Here is a 9247-nt window from a genome sequence, read left to right on the forward strand (position 1 = left end):
TAAAAAGGCTTTGTCCAGTGGACTCATCTGATGGCAGAGATCACTGGACTTTGGCCTCCATTCCAGAACTTCTTAATGTGTGACCTCAAACAAATACCATTTTCTTTCCAGGCCTCAGGTGGTTCACACACCTCAGAGAGCTTTGAGAATAGAAATGTGTATAAAGGCAGATAAAGTGGCCAGGTCTGGGCATACCTATGATTCTAGATGCAGGGAAGTTAGCACAAGGGAATCTTGAATTTAGGGTATCCTTGACTACATATTAAATTGCAGGTCAGCCTGGGCTACAGCGTGAGTTGGAGTCCAAGCTAGGTGACCCAGTGTGATCCTGTCTCCAAAAGGCAAAATAGCTGGTAGCTAGGTGGGGTGGTACACGCCTTTAATCCCAGCACTCAGGGAGGCAGATTGCTGTGGGTTCAAGGCCAGCCTGGTCTACAAAGCAAGTCCAGGACAGCCAAGGCTACACAGAGAAACCCTGTGTAGGAAAAGAAAAAGAAATGAGACGAAAGAACTTGTAAAAAGGTACAAGGCTAGAAGTACCTCGAGCAATTCCTTTTCTTCAGCTCACACACTTCACTGGCCCCCAATGCTCATCTTCATTGTGCTCTGCATCTGTAACCTCCCTGCTGTCAATAACCAGCATTGACTGGAATAATCCAGAAGACAAACCAGACTCTAAAGATCAGAAACCCAACTGTGGCAAGAAAAGGAGGCAGGGGGCTGGAGAGATGGCTCAGTGGTTAAGAGCGCCACCTGCTCTTCCAGAGGTCCTGAGTTCAATTCCCAGCAACCACATGGTGGCTCACAACCATCTATAATGTAATCTGATAACTCTCTTCTGCAGATAAAGCACTCATATGCAATAAATAAAATAAATAAATCTTTTAAAAAAAGAAAAGAAAAGAAAAGGAGGCAGGGCTGAGCTGGGAGGCTCTCGAGGAGGTGGTGAACTTGTACAAGGAAATTTCTCTCTTCCTCTAGAAAGCTCTGTCTGGGGCTTGAACTATGAATCAGCCAGAGAAATAGGTTGCTAGTCTTTGAGGAATTTTTGAAATGTGTTGTAAAATATCCAGGAGTTAAAAAAAAAAAAGGATAAAATTACAGAATTGGTAAGGAGAGAGGGGGGGCAATATAGATATAAATATAGATATAACTCCAGCTATTTATCTTCAAATTTTATTATTCCATTCAATTTTACAATGGAATGATATTCCATTATGGTATCACACTTTCATAGTCTATTCATCAGTTGATGGACACCAGGATTCATTCCATTTCCTGGCCATTGTGACTATAACCACAGTGACCATGGATATTTAGGTATCTCTGTAAATAAGATGTTTGATAGTAAGAAATAAAGTCATGGAATGCCGCAATACAGGCTTTCCGAGGAAGAGGTCCCTACTGGAGCAGTAGTGGCTAGCTGGCTTATGGGGGCAACCAACTTCTCTCCTGATTGGGTTCAAATTTCCTCTATAGGCGATAATATATACCAGGCCCTATAAACTTGGTCAAAACCCCTGCTAGTAAATCACTTACTGATATTGATTTCCTAAACAGTGATGCCATTAAACTCCCTTCTAAGTATTTACTTTTTTGTTTGTTTGTTTGTTTTTTGTTTTGTTTTGTTTTGTTGAGACAGGGTCTCTCTGTGTAGCCTTGGCCGTCCTTGACTCACTTTGTAGACCAGGCTGGCCTCGAACTCACAGCGATCCGCCTACCTCTGCCTCCCGAGTGCTGGGTATTTACTTTTATATCTAGAGATTTGTGCTCCTCTAAGTTTTGATCAGAGAAACTTCTGATTGCAGCAGGTAATGGTTAACATAGAGACCCGTGATTGTTTAAAGTTCTGAGAGTGACTGCTGGTGCTCAGCCATGGCTACTTCATCTATAGTACCCCTCCCTGAAAGAACCAAAGAACATCCCAGAAAAGAATGCAGAAAGAGTGTTAAGAACTGGCGGGTAGACAGAGGGCGCTGTGCAATGTTGTCCTTGGGACCTGATGTGACATCAACCCATAACAGCTGTGGGGGGTAACAGCACAGGATCAGCCAGTTAACATTCAGGCTGGACTTTGGTGGGGTTTGGAGGCCCTGCCCCTAGCTCAGGAGCTATTGGTAGTTGATGAATGCTGGGATAGGAAGAGCTAGTTTTCTTTGGTGGGGCAGCCCCGGTAGGCTGTCGATAACCTAGTGGGTGACCCCATACTCGTGCACATATGGGTAAAACTAACTGAACTCCGTGGGTTATATTTCAAAAGAACACAAAGTTGACATGTTGGGAGAGCCAGGGGGAGTTGGAAGAAGAGTGTGGGGTTATGGATATGATCAAGATACACCTATGAAATGTTCAAAGAATTATTTTTAAAAAGCAAAAGTGGTAAATACCAAATTCCTAATTAGTTGGCTATGGTTTGCTACTTTCTGTGTTCCTGAAGTTATCTTTTGCATATGTTTTTTTTTAATCTGTGTCTCTATTAAACAATCTCATGTTGGAAGCTGAAAGCCACCTTGTTGAGAGATTTATAACACAACAAACAACCAATCCCACACATCAGAACTTTTGTTCTCAGACAGACGACAGTTTTTAAACATTTGCCAGCACATCACTGGCTGGAGATCAGGAATACTGGATTTTGGTGTGTCTAAATTTCGATAAACTCATTAAAAATTTGACCTGTCAGCCTCCTTGAAATATTCTGCCATCTTCTTAAGCATGAATATAGTAACCAACAGACTTTAGAATGAATGAACCGGAAAGGGAAAAACATTTTTTCTCCTCCCCTATTATGTTCTGTGAACTAAAAGAAGAAAAACAAATTAGTAGAATAAAAGCATACAAAACTTTTAAAGTTAATATTTTATTTTTGTGGGGCTTCAAAGAGAAGAAATAGAAAACTTTAAAAAAAAAGACTCAGAGGCATGTATACCATTTAACAAAGGGTGATAAATTATAAAGAACTAAAAATGGAAAGGAATCAGGGTTTGGGGCATAGAAAATTGTGGGAAGGAAAATACACAGAGAAACAAATGACAGAGAGGAGTCATTTTGTAAGGCTTATTTTATACAGACTTATTTCAGTGCCCACCCTCCATCCCAAGTGACAAGAGTCGCCTGCCTCGTGCTGGTACAAAAGAGGAAGGCACATGTATGCCAGCTTCACAAAGGGAAATTTATGTTCTGCTTGTGGGCAATTAGGGGGAGGGCAGAGAGTTCCTTTAATATATGTCATTTCTCAATTGGCTCCAGCTTAAAAGCAACACTTATACCAAAGAAATTTGGGTGTGAAATAACCTGACCTCTGTTCACAGTGTGGCCCAGGAACCAGCAGAAGTGATGTCATGTAGAAGTTAGTTAGACAAGAAAAATACCCTAGCCCTGTCAGAGACCTGTTCACTGGGAATCTGCATTTTAACATGGTAAACCATGAGGCACAGTGCTGTAGGCCTCTGTCCTGACTGAAACGTCTGCTGTTGGCCTGAGTGCTTTGCCTTACCCACCTGTGAGAGATCCGTCATAAGTAATCGGCCTCTATGAGGATGACTGCTACCCAGTGACTTAGTGAGCGTGGGGAGACCTTTTTGGGAAGATAACGTTCTTCACCCAAACTTTACCAAAATACGCCACGTGGAGGGCAGGACTTTGCTTGGAATGATGGGAAAGTGAAAGTTGAGACAGCTCAGTCATGCTAGAATCATGACAGGAAGGGTCCCAACTCAGCTTTGTTGTTCAGTCTCCACTTAGCTAGCAGATCAAGTCATGGGGTCCCACACACAACACAGTCTCTACACCACTCTCTGCTTTGGGCCTTCCTTGGCTGGCATTTCTCTCAGTGGTACCTAGTCATCCAGTCTAAGTGTCTCTTTTCAGAAGAGACAGTGCTACCTGCTCATCCTCTGCTGTCATCCTGTTGCTCCGCCTACGTCATCTTCTTCACTGGGCCACCACCATTTGAAATCATCTGTCCTACTCCTTTACTTGATTGTTTTTGTTGCACCCAATACACACACACACACACACACACACGCTCATACACACTCACACTCACATGTTCATAAAAGCATCCTAGCTGTGAACTCCATAAGCATAGGTGGCTTGTCAGCACAGGAGTAAGTGGGCATTTGGGCACAGAGTAACCCGGGAGCTCAGTAACCCTGAACAGCTACTGTGAGGAACTGACTACAAATGAAGTGCTCTACCAACCTTTCCACCTCCCATGTCTAGCTTGGCACCCTGAAAAGGAAAAGAAGCCATTTCTCTTCCTTGGTCTATGGCTTCCAGGATTCTCCTGATGCTTGTTCTATGGGCACTGAGGGTGGAAAAGCTTCGAGAAACTTGAGTGAAGTTAGCTAGTTGAAATGTGTAGAAACCCCATCAATGCAGCTCCTAGAGTGAATCTGGCTTGAGAGGCTGCCATGCTGCAAGACGTCTACAGAGTAGGCCAGCCATCTTAGCATTTTTATTTCAGAGGTCCTGACAAGAAGAGGGGAGAGAAACTAGAGAGATGGCTTGGTGGCCAACAGTGGGTGCCTCTGCATTCACTCAAAAACTATACACATATATGTGCCTAGACACTCACAAAGATGCATACATACAAACAAATAGATGAATAAATAAATAATTTTTAAAAGAAGAGCGGGGGTGCTTGGAGAGTATAGTCAGGCTGGGCCAGTCGTGCCTAACAAGTTGATCCTCAGTCATGAGCTGCTGAGGGTGTGCCAACAATGACTCCAACAGGAGCTACAGAACATTCTACACCCACCATCACGCCAAAGCACATGACTGCCGGCTCAGATCTGTAGCGAAGAGGCTGGCAGAGATGGGTGTAGGGTCTTAGACCCCGTCTTATCAGTGTCCTTTTCCACTTAATGAAAGAAAACATACCTGGAAGAGCTAATGGATGCTGCCTGGAGGCAGTGCCAGCCTCACACCACACTCTCCTCAGGTGGACCCTGTATTCCTGCCTCTTCTCAGTAAGGAAGCTATGGCCTCTAGCTCCCTCCCCCCTCACCCTCCCCCTGCTGCTCCTCCTCGCTGCTCCCTGCCCCCTTTAAACCTAAGCAGAACCATTATTTCTGAAGAACCTTGATTTCTAATGCATCCATAATGCCTGGGAAGACACTGACCATGTATTTAATGAGCACAGACATGATGCTCCGCAAATGATGCTTCCAGTCAAAATGAGCTTCATTAATTTGCTGTGAGCCCTCTGCTGTGATTCTGAGCCTTGGGAGGACTTCGGACCCACAAATCTCCTTGACCGCCCTGAAGTTCTTGTGGCCCTGGCACCCTCACTCTGCTCATAGCCCTGCTTACCCAATGCACCATGCTGACTCTGGGCTACCCAACTCTGCTCTGAAGAAACTTCCCAGCCTGACATGCATATCACTGCCTGGGAACACTAACAGGGCTTTTAGGACACCTGCCCTATAGTACCCACCCCATACACCAGTGTCTTAGGTGGGCTTTATGCTACTCATCAGGACACCACTGATTCAAGCCCAGCAGTGAGGCATTAGTATCACGTCTATCAACCACCACCACCACAACACCAACACCACTATCATCACCATCACCACCATCACCATCATCACCAACACCACTATCATCACCATCACCACCATCACCATCATCACCAACACCACTATCATCACCATCACCACCATCACCATCATCATCATCATCATCATCATCACCATCACCACTACCATCATCATCATCATCACCATCATCCTCATCATCATCGTCATCGTCATCGTCATCATCTGCCAGGTACAAAGCCTCATTCATACATCTGCCTCTGTAGCAAGTCTCTACCTGGAGCCAGAAGGAGGAAAGGAAAACTCAGCCCATGTCTCAGTGTCCTTAGCTTCCCTCCTCCAGTACATTCAGTGACCTCATATGTCTTAATCATCTAAACAAACAGTTGTGTGCTGCCCACACAAGTTGTTAATTTAGTTATTATACACAGCTTCTACACGACTTGGGTTAAAGACATAAAACGCCCACAAAGCTTGTGTTCACGCAGCAAACTGCAAACTCCCACAGTCACCACCCCCGTTTGCATTAGGCATTCATCTCCGTATCTTGACAAGTAGGCTTAGATTGTTACTTTGGGTTTTGTTTGTTTTTATCACAGGCACCAACTCCTGCTTCCCTCTGGGCAATGTGAAACCGTGCTTCCCTCGCATCCTTCTTTCTTTCGTGCACACATTTCTATCTGGGGAGTCACCAGTAAGGGTCACGTGCATGTTTTGTTAAAAAAAAAAAAAAGATACTGAGAGATAGCCACACCCACTTGTTTATGCAATGGCATATGTGGTAAGCGGTTGCAATAAAACCTACAAGACTGAAGTCTTTATCTGGCTCTTTACAAAGCATTTGGGAACCTCTGTCAACTGTTTTGTCCAACAATAAGGTGGCACGGACCTTGGATTGTAGATCGGTGGTCAGCATTCCCATCACTGTGATCACCGTGGCTAACGCTGTCTTAGCTGAGCTCCGCAGTGTACTGTGAGGGCATTTCTATCCTCATCATTTTTGTTTACATCTGCACTTCTCATTTCCTCATCTGTTCATAATCTTCTTCTAAATCTTCATAATAAAGTCAGCCAACTCTTTCCCCAGGCATATAAATGTGCTTGAAGTCATTAAGCTATCATGGAGAGGCTACCCTCTAGACAGGAAAGTCAGCTGAGATCTGTCTTCGCTGTGCCATCGTCTCCATCTTCCATGGGTCTGTGGTCCTTCTGACTGCATTTATTCTTACCTCTGACTTGCAGTCTCCTAGTTGCTGTATTTTTGAAGAATCATATACCCTATTATTGACCAAAGGCAAAAATATAAAGAGGTCCATTCTCTGAGATTTATGAATGTCTGAAAATACTGTTTCTGAAAATATTTATTCTGTGTTGACAACACTTTCTTGTTACACTGGATATCTTAGATCAACTGCTATAGCAAAAATAGTAGAAATAGGATTGTTTTAATGACATAAATATTTCTCACACTGTGTGCTGGCTTCAAGTCCCAGATGAGGGTGCCAGTGTGGCCAGTTTCTGACTGGGCTTCTTTCCTGCCTACAGGTGGCTACCACCTTACTGGTGCAGAGAGAACAGTAGGAGACGGTGGCAGGGAAAACAGAAGCTTATTTAGACTTTAGCTTTACTACATGTTCTCAGCTGTTTGTTCCTTCCAAGGCCTTGCCAACCACTTCAGTGTTGTATTATTTCCTCTCCTGTCCACGTCCATCTTCCTTTCTGGATCTCTTAGTGTCCTTTGTGTGATGATTCAGGATCATCTGTGTTCAATCTGCCATCTTTCAAAAAAGCAGTCAGTGCAGAAATTAAAAAGCTCACCCCTTTCTCTAGGCCGTAAGTCTTTCCCATCAGGCTTTGTTCCACACAGAACTCACATCTGATTCTTTGAAGGTGCTAGGCCGCTCCCAAATCAGTGCCAGCCAAGCCTTACGGAACAGCTGGTGCACCTCCTCATGGCGTCACTGCTCATGGCTTCACTCACCTTCATCCTTTTCAGCCATCCTTTCTCCAGTCCGGCTTCCATCCCCACTGGACTGGAACTCTTCAGGTAGGCCCATTCCTTTGCAAATCCCGCTGCCTCCATCATGACTGTCCTGCCTTGCCAACTCCCAGTTTGAGATTAAGGAATTTGGGGGGGGAATCTCTCCCACAAACCACCTCCCTGAAATTCTGAGTTAAGTGGTTTTTCCTTGTCTACTCAGAAAACTTGGCGTTTCCCATTCCTTACCCATCCTGATATGGCTAATCATAAATACATGTTTTCTTTCTTTTCTGTCACTCAGCTGAGAGTTTGCCTAGAATAAAGTTCGTGTTAATCCTTGAGGCCCAAACTCAGGTCTTAAAGCTGGATACACTTGTTGGAACTACATAAAGAAAAACAAGTATATAAGTAATTAAGAAGAAGGGAGGGAGAAAGGAGGAGGTCAACGTTTGATTCCCTTAGACTGTGCCTCCATCACAACCCCATTTTTGGCTCACATTGGGACTTTTGTTTTGTTTGTTTGTTTGTTTGTTTGTTTTTTACTAATTTATGGTGGTGGGTGTAATTATTGCACCCACCCCATTGGCATCAGATTTGGCCACGTGACCAGCCTAGCCCACTGAGATATGACTAACAGTAAAGGCATGTGTGCTTTATTAAAGCAGAAAGTGTACAGATATGGTATGGCTCGGTTATATTTTCCTTTACTGTGCCTTCAAGACCAACCCAGCTCCCAAGTCGAGACTGTTTTCCTGAATCACAAGCAGGAACGATACAGAGCCAAGTCACCACCGCTCTCCAGAGAGGGCGGCCCCAGGAAATGCGGAAACAAGCCACCGGTGAGGCGCTGTTTGACACTGACAAGCTGAGGAGTGAGCACGCGAGAGCCGCAAGATTCCGGCATCAGCAGCCATCCTATGTTAGCTTCCTTTCCAACAAATAGGTCAGCACCCTGGGCCCTGTAAACTCAACTCTGAGTCCCTTGCTGCTTGGAAATCACTGCTGCCAGTCAGATCGCACATCATTTCATTTTGCTGCTGGGGTTACACTTGTTAATTCACTTGCTCCTCCCCAAATTAGTCCTAGTCTCGATACCTGCAGTAGCCAGGTCAGTCTACTCTCATACCATGGAGAAGAGCTCCAGTGATTAGAAGCTTAGCCAAGTGTTTAGAGAGATGCTCAAGGACCAACAGCACGTACTTGTCTGTGGAAGGCCCAGGTTCTATTCCTAGCACCCACATCCGGTGGCTCACAACACCTGTATGTCTAGATCTAGGTGATCTGACACCCTCTTCTGCTCCCTATGGGCACCTGCACTTATATGCACATACCTACACAAAGACACACAGTTAAAAAATAAAATAAATCTTGGCCTGCTAAGGTCTACATGGGGCACAGCCAGCAAAAAACGAGCTGCTGGCTGTGCCCTGAGCTCCACTGTTCAGCCCACAGCTCTGCTTGCCTTCCCGAGGAGGCCTGCCAAGCCCCAGAAACGTCCAGGCTAAACCCTTCTGTGTGAATCCCCTGCCTGCCACAGGCCCCTGAGGCACAGCCAGCAGCATGAGTTCCATAAGCTCCATCTTCAGGCCCACATCTCTGCCTGCCTTCCCCAGGAGGCCTGTGGGGGTCCCAGGAACATTCAGGTCCACCTGAGACACAGCCAGCAGAAGTTAGCACAGTGATGTTCTCTGAGCTCCATTGTCAGCCCCAAGGCTCTGCCTTCCTT

This window comes from Acomys minous (genome assembly GCF_964271855.1).
Source record: "Acomys minous genome assembly, chromosome: 13".
Taxonomy (NCBI): Eukaryota; Metazoa; Chordata; class Mammalia; order Rodentia; family Muridae; genus Acomys; species Acomys minous.